This window comes from Alligator sinensis, unplaced genomic scaffold, assembly GCF_000455745.1.
Source record: "Alligator sinensis unplaced genomic scaffold, ASM45574v1 scaffold794_1, whole genome shotgun sequence".
Lineage (NCBI taxonomy): Eukaryota > Metazoa > Chordata > Crocodylia > Alligatoridae > Alligator > Alligator sinensis.
Window position 1 is genome coordinate 1,887,267 of NW_005842125.1, and position 8,216 is coordinate 1,895,482.

Sequence of the window (8,216 nt, forward strand, 5' to 3'; positions counted from 1 at the left end):
TTATTTTCAGTGGTAAATAACCGCTTAACTGATTTCATTCACATGGCATTTACCAAATGAGGTCTCAGTAGTCTTGGTATTACAGCTTGGTATTACAGTTCGAAAAATAGCTGGTGAAAAGTATGTTTAAGCATCCAAATAAAGATCTTCTAAAGTACCAATAGTTGTGACAACTGGCAAAATGGGGATATGCAGGAAATTTGAAACAAACAATATGCTAAAGAAGACCACTGATATTTTCTAGACTTTGAAGAGTGGTCTGAATTTAGCCTCAGACACACAAAGATTTTAATATCTCGCTTGCCCTTTTAAAAAGCTCAGTATAGTGGTTACTTTTGGATTAAATTTACACTTCTTTTCTCATTGTGCTGTGGCTTTTCTCTAAACTGTAGTTGATACTGTACCATAGCTCAAAGGTTGCAAACAGTTTGGGAACAAGATGTCTGTCTGCCCTACAGCATGACAGAATTGGCCACAATTGCAGATGCTACTGATAACAAAAGCCAACAACATAAAATGTATAGAAAAACAACACGTTAAAGACTACAAGACCACTAAAGTTCTTTTTTGTGTGTTTTTAACTCATTCTGTAACGATGAAAATAAAAACACATGAAAAGAAAATGTCTTTATCAGGTGCTTTGTGATTAAAACATTTCTAAATGAAATTGTTAGGCTGCCTGTCTGAAGGCAAATGCTACTGACATTCACATGTTACAAATATAATTTAAAAGCTCTGCTTCATCTGCTGGAAAGTTATGATAAAGCTAGCATCTGTGTCTAAAATGAAGTGCAATGTCCTGCTCTTTGTATTTTCCTTTGATTTTTTTTTAATTGCTAAAAAGAGTTTTGTTCAAGCAGCAACCTTTGAATCTGACTAGTTTTGATTACATTTGTTTTATTGCTTGCGAAGTGTAGTTGTGCCAGTGAATAATTTCTGTGTACTTGCATGTCTCTTTAATCAAACCTCTTTAAAAAAGTAGTGAACGAATTTTCATGTTAAATGTATATATTTTGTTTCATAAGAAAGAAGGAATAGGACGGGATCTAACATGATTCAGTGTTCATACCCATGGCAGTTTTCCTTATAAGACATATTAAGCTTTGTGAATACAGTGTTCCCAGCTCTGTAAATCCTGTAACTTATTTTCTGAAAGCAAGAAAATCTTTTTATCTGCTAAAATGTAGTGTTCCTTGTCTTAATAAATCAGGTTTAGAACAGAAATTAGGATGAGGTTTTTGTTTTTGTTCTACTTATTTAATCTTTGTTTTTATAAATAAATACAAATAACTCAAACTGAAACTTGATGGCTTTGGTGATAATACAAGAGCAGCCCTGGGGAAATTTTGTATATTAACATGTTCTTTCACAACCCACACTTAAGTTTCGGTAGGAAAAATGTTTAACCTTTGCAGTAGCAGTAGCAAATACCTTTTGAAGTCCAAACATGCTAAAATATTGGGTTCACAATTAAAACATTATTTTGAATTGCAGTTTGGTTCTATTTTAAGATTTGTGTGCAGATGACCAAATACTATTATTACTTGAATAGATCGGTTGAAATTCTAAGTGGCCCTTCCTTTCATGCTAAGATATTTCTATTTTTCTACTACTTCTTTTCATATAGGATTACAGAATTTTATGGTGGATACCTAGCTTGATGACTGTCTTTGTAAGAACCTGGGGACAGGAGTAGGAGAATATCCAACGTGTATCACTTGGGAGTAAGTTTAATTTGCTTTATATGTACAATCCTGTTTATATGCACAATCTTGCCCCCTGTTTTGTTTAGATTTTGACAGATTTGTTTTATTTTTCCTGTAATTCCTTATGTGTGGCTATTGCAAAACCTTCCTACAGGAACTGAAGGCAGGCAATCAGCTAAAACTTTTGAACCTGGGAAAGCCAAAAAAGCAGAGCTTTCTGTGAAGAGATCAACATCATCCTACATGATTATATTTGTTGCTTATATATTATGATAGTGGGGCCCCAGCTTATTCCCAAAATGAACAGATATTATTAGCATATTCCTCTGCTTATCCTTGGTGATCAGGTATAATTGTGGCTTCTGCTGCTGTAAAGAGGATAAACATCCTGGTGTCTCTGGTAGGGGCAGTTTCAGATTTTATTATCCTGTGTTTGCGTTTTACAACTGACCATTCTGCAAAAAACCTGCTTCATGGAACAACCAAAGAACTGTAGCCTCCTACTCAAATACTAACAGAGGTCTTATTCTCAAATCATTTTGTACTGGAATTATCCACTTCTTTGTTAAATTCTATCAGTGGCATTGGATGGAAAGCAAAAAATTATAAAAATAAGGGGGGGAGGGAGAGAGAAAAGAAAGAGAGATTAGTGCTTTTGTGCACAACAAATTTGTACTTTTACTGGCTAGCTTACAACATACTGGTTTTTAGCATTTGCTCACTTCCTGTATGAGGTTAGTTTGTTTATCATAAAAAACTATTTTTAAACCTATTTCTGCCAATAAGTAATTTGAATGTTTGTCAGTCCCCTAATGATGTTTCACTTTGATTCATGGGAAGGCACTGCAGATATCTCTACACAAAGCATGGTCTCGGTCATAATCCCAGGAGGAAAGCAGTAACACGGCTGTCTGCTCCTATCCGATTAGTTTCTGCTTGTGTCAGGGTCAGCCGTGCCAGGTTTTCCAGAGAAATGTGATTTTCAGATAGGAGCTCCCCTACCCTTGGGCCAGAGTGCCTCAGCCACAGTGTTCTGGGCAACACAGAGGCCAAGAGAGTCCTGTTGCAGAAATTGCTGCCCAGTGTCCTCTCAAGGGAGGGACCTAAGGGCTTGAGCTGCTGCCCTGCAGGGGAAAGAGCCACAGGAACTCAGCACTGATTCCAGCAGCACGATAGTCACCTCCCTGTATGGACTGGAGTATCTATGGAAGTCAGTAGCTGTATTCCAGCACCCTACTACTCTGCTCCATGCTGTCTCCAGATCCCTCTTCAGCCTCTTCCATATAGACCACCATATTGCTCGTATGTGAAGTATTAAGGATGGGAAGGAGATCTCAGACATACAGGTAGATCTAGGCCCCAAGAGAGCTGAAACAGGCCATGAGTGAGCACTCTTCCCCTCCCTGGCAACAGCACTATGGTCTGACCACATGTGGAACTTCTGGATATGACTACTGCTTGCTTCAGCACAGATTCACTTTCAGCAGAACCTGCCCAGAAATCATATTTACACAAAAGGGAAGAAGAAGAAGAAGCACAGAGAAAAATCTAGCTAGGAGGGTCAACAGAGATAGAGAGCAAGAGAGAAGGGCAGCAGCAGGAAAATGGAAATATGTTATGCTTGACCTTGATGCTCCAGAGAGCGGTCCCAGGTAAATAACTTGAGGTGCTCCACATACCTCTGGCTAGTACAACACTGTCATTGAGGCTGAGCTTGTTTGTCTGAAGGGTTTGGTAACTATTTAGGGCTTCCCATGTCAGTCAGCTAGCCAGTTAACTAGCTGGGGCAGAGCTTGTTAGCCAGAGACTCAAGACAAGTACAGCTGCCGAGGCAATTCGCTCAGACTGGGCTGCCTCACTAGGGCCTCTGACACTTACCAGCCCTGCTAAGGAGAGGTTTGTCCTGCCCAGTGGGAGGGCAGTCAGGATTGTGGAGTAGGCATGAAGTGTGGCCAGACCCAAAAAGGGCCCATTCCCCTGCCCTTTCTCCTGAGCTACGGAGCAGTAGCTGCTTGGAGGTCCTGGGACTCCCTCCTCTGTAGGCTGTCATTTGGTGCCTTCACGAGTGTGTAATGGGGTGCTGACGGGTTGGAGGGCTTTGAAGGGGGCCTCAGAAATTCTAGGCTGGTGCATAGCCGGCACAGAGCTCTGTATGCCCCTTGGCATTTCTGCCTCTGGCAATGGTCTGTTGGGAAGTATGGCTTGCAGAATGGGGCAACCCCCTACCCCACTCCGGGCTGTTTGGGGTGGCCCAGGTATGCCCTCTTGATGTCACTCAGCTGTTTCCCAGTGCTGTGAGCCTGGGCCAGGAGACTGAAAAGCAGCAAGGCTTTGCCTGTTACATACCATGCCAGAGGGGAGGGCAATTCCAGGGCAAGCCAGTGTGTGTTGCTCTAACTTCTCTGTCCCCTTGCATAATACTTTATCAATGCCAGGATGTCCTTCTAGTTAGTCACGGGATGAGGAGACTATGCTAACCTCCCACTGAAGCCATGGGAGGAAGGGCAAGGTGGCAAAAGAAGTCCAGATGAGTCCTGAAGCAGCACAAAGTCCCTTTAGGAAGGGAAGTGCCCCTGCAGCAAAGACCACCCCACATGATGCATCATTGAGCCAGCTTTCCCTCAGGCAGGGCAGGGGCCTTAACAGGGCAACCAAGAGCTTCAGTATTTCTACAGCCTTTTACTAGGCTCAGAGGAGGGAGATGATGTGCTGGTGGTGACAAGGGGCCAGTCTGCATGGGCAGAGTTACCGCCCCTAAACATGTACCTACGCAACCTGTTCTGCTCCTTCCAGCTGGCCTCCTTTCTATCATGGTGGGGGTATCATCATGGGCCAGCCACCTTCAATTCTGAGCTGCCTAGTTTAGCTTGTAGACCAGATCATACAAGATGTTTTTACACATGTTCTGGGGGTGGAGCTTTAATTAGAGTGGCTCCAAGAGCTGCTCTAATTAAAGTATCCTCAGCATCTTTGGGTATCGACATCCCTGGGCTTCAAAATGGCAGTAAGGGTGCTTAACTAAAGTTTGTTCAATGAGCGTTAGTTAAAGCACCCCTGCCACCATTTTGAAGTGCAGGGATGCTGATACACGAGATGCAGAGGCTGGCTGAGCATGCTAGTTAATTAGCATGCTACAGCAGACTTGATACATCAAGGATCAGGTTCTGTCCCCATACCCCAATCCCCCTACAGTAATAGGAAGCAAGCAGGGATGGGGACCACTGGGCAAGGCAGTGGGAAGGAGAGAGGGAGGCATTTTGTATTCTAACAGTGTCCTGACCTGTGAGGTGCAGGATGGGGATGGGCTATCTTGGTTGGCTACCTCCCCACAATCTTTATCTAGGCTGTAGTGGAAAACACAAAAGGTAGGATGGCTTAAAAGTAAGTGGTCATGTGACTCTACTACCTCCATTTCCACTTGTACTGAAAACACCTGATGGGAGAAGAGGGTCAGGCTTACACGGAGGACAATTATCCATTCATTTGCCTTGCCTGGGCATCTGAGGAGATTGCCTCAAATGACCTCTCTTTCAATAAGTATCCCAAACTACATCTTGATATGCAGTGTAGCAAGTAAACACTGCTTTTTGGCTAACTCGTGCTCCTTTGGGAGATCCTTTTGTCTCTCAGAAATGATACTGAGCCACACTGAGATATTGTTGGGAGGAACAGCCAGTGCATAGATATCTTCACTGAGCAGCCAAGATAATCCTTTATTCATTCCCTTCCACTAGGTCCTCTCTGCGCATGTGGTAGGGTAATTCCAGCAGGGAATTCTGAATCCTGGTGGCTTCACACTGCTTGCCCAAATATGCAAGCTTGAGCCTCGCAAATAACAATTTTTGGTTTTACATAATTGTCAATCTGGCATGTGGAGTCTCTTTTGGGCAGGCTTTCCTCTTCTCCCCCAGAACTTCTTCACTATAACAACTTGGGTGGGATCTAATAAACTGTACTCATTAAAACAATTGCATTGATATTAGGCTTGTAAAACTGAGCTGCTGCTTTTTGTTGGGTTAAATACATGGCTAAGATCTTTAAAAAGCAGGCTCTTGAACATTTGTTTAGCCTCCAAAATCTGGTTTCCTTTGTGCTAAGGTGTGTTGCTGTCCTAGTAAAGTGGAGATGGTGGTCAGCATTTCTTATCTGTGCTTTTGTTTCAGAATTACTGCAAGGTGAAACAGGAAGCTGCCTGATATGGCTGATCAAAAATAACATCAGGACCTTAACTCTGTCTTGAGCTCTTGGTGGACTGGCAGTTACAGTCAGGATCATGCATCCGTTTAGACTGAAAAAGGTGCAGCCCAGATGCTCAAGCTGCCTCTGCGGTGGATATTAGCAACACTGGGACACGTGCAATATTTTGGATACCAGTTGTCTTGAGTGCTCTAGTCAGAAGTGAACTAATCTCTGATATATCATTTAAATGCATCCTGTACAGAGTGTTTGAGCGCCATTGTAGAGAGGTGACCTAAGTTATTTAAACACTTGCTGGAAATCCCTAGAGATTATTTAATAGACATAGTAACATCACCATGATATGAATGGAGGCATGTAGTTACCATTAATAATAATGATCATTGTATCCTGTAAGCTAATGGAAACTTCTTGAATCATCTCTGAGGAATGAATGCCATGTCTCATAATGTTCTATATTATAAAGCTAGCCCCAATGTTATTTCAACCTATTACCAAACTCGAATGAATTCCACTATAAATATCTTCTGTACAACATATTTCTGGGTATGACATGCAAATTGTGTGCCTCCTCTGGGTAGTCAGGAAGGGGGAGTACTATGTGCAGTATATCTCAGATGCAAGGCACAACAGAAATTTTCTTGTGAACAAAATGCAGAGCAAACAAAAATACCCGTGATGTCCTCACATGCAAACTGTCATTCTTTCAAATGAGAGCACTTTCTTGCTTTGGTAATGAGAATAATAAAAATAGGTGTTAATGCAGGCTTGAGACAGAGTATTTCGTCTGAGAATGGTATCAAATATCTGTCATTGGAAATGCTTTGAAAATATCTGTGCACTCTGAATTTCAGATGCACTTTTTCTTGGGCCAGTGAGCTTCTGCAACAACCCCTATAGTGCATGTCGCCAAACTATGCAGAGCACCAGGTGGAATTTTTGAACAATATAACATTCACTGTAGGTGTCTAATTTAAAGTCTGATGTGGATGTCATGCCAAGATCACAGGCTTCTGGGAGCACTTTTTCCTCTAGATCCATAAAGTCAGAGTTCAGGAAGCAGTAAGTACAGTAGACATTAAATAAGTGACAGCAAGAGCAATTAGAGGCGCCCATGAGAAAAGCATTGTTATAAATGTTGTTTAAAATAAAGTAACACGGAACCGTATCTTGCACATTGTGCAAAGCACATTTCATTACCCAGAGAAGCAAGGAACTCTTCCAGCAGCAGCTTCTGCCCATCTTTCCACAGCTTTCTGAGTCAACAGCCACTTTAGTCTAGTGTATCTACCTGGGGTACCTGGGGTCTTTCTGTGTGCTCCTCACCAGTCTGAGTCCTGTGGTGAGATTCTCTGAGTCGGTAATTGCAGGAGCTATGCCTATACCCATATAGAGCTCCTGTTAATGTTAAGGTGTCTCAAAACACCCATGTGCATGGTTAAGCCAGGAGACTCTATCACTCAACAGTTGTTCTTTTGCAAGACTTTTAAGGAAGGCCATGTATTACCAGGTCTCAAAAGATGAAAAGTTACTCTGCACAACTTGCCTTTGAGCCTGTCTTCATAGATTAAATTAATCATTTTGTCTTCGGAGGAGGAGCCCTGCCCTACCCTATTTTTTCATGCTGCAGTCTTGCAACTCATTGGGCTAACAAGTGCAGCCTCAGACCCAAAGTCTCCCTTGGGCTAAGGCTGCTTTGCACACAAAACTGTCATGTCTGCCACTCTGTCTCACACACATGCACATGCTCTCTGCAGTATGTGGGCGAAGATTTCCTCACTCTTTAGCATCACCAGCAGGCAGCCTAGTTTAGAGTAGCCTTGTAACCGGCCAGACTGACATCAAGGCACCAGCCCAGCTCAAGAGCTGTCCTAGGATCACCCTCTTCTGAGTTGCGCTGTTTTCCTCAGCCTTGGCTAAGAACCTGTGTCATGGCATCTGCAAGCAGCAGAGTGCCTACTGTTACGTCTCAGCTCTGTGTTCTTGGGCAACCCTGGCACAGGATGCAGTCTGTCTGACTCACAAAGAATTCCCCCTCCCTCCCCTCCTCTACATAAATGAAACTGATTAAGATGCAGTGAGAGGCACACCTAAGACCCTCAAGATAAGGGTGACCAGAGTGAAACAACTGCCCTAGGTCTCATTTGCATCTGAGATGGAACAAGATGACCATTCATTTACATGAGAAACGGGAGAACAGAAAGCCTGAAGCAGAGACTGCAGTGAATTCTGGGACCAGAGAAGCAGGAGAGCACTGCATGATGGGGAATCTGTGCTCCAAATGTTAATCAAGCCATGTTCACACACACCCAG

General features: G+C 42.9%; 1 long non-coding RNA gene across 1 annotated transcript in view; it reads left to right on the plus strand.

The window, feature by feature from the left end:
• LOC112550494 overlaps positions 1-7,980 on the plus strand; it is a 54,715-nt gene extending 46,735 nt beyond the window's left edge. Inside the window, exons 2-3 of the long non-coding RNA XR_003094376.1 lie at positions 1,628-1,724; positions 5,870-7,980. This is a non-coding gene — a long non-coding RNA (uncharacterized LOC112550494). The remainder of the gene's footprint in view (positions 1-1,627; positions 1,725-5,869) is intronic.
• Positions 7,981-8,216: the final 236 nt, after the last annotated feature.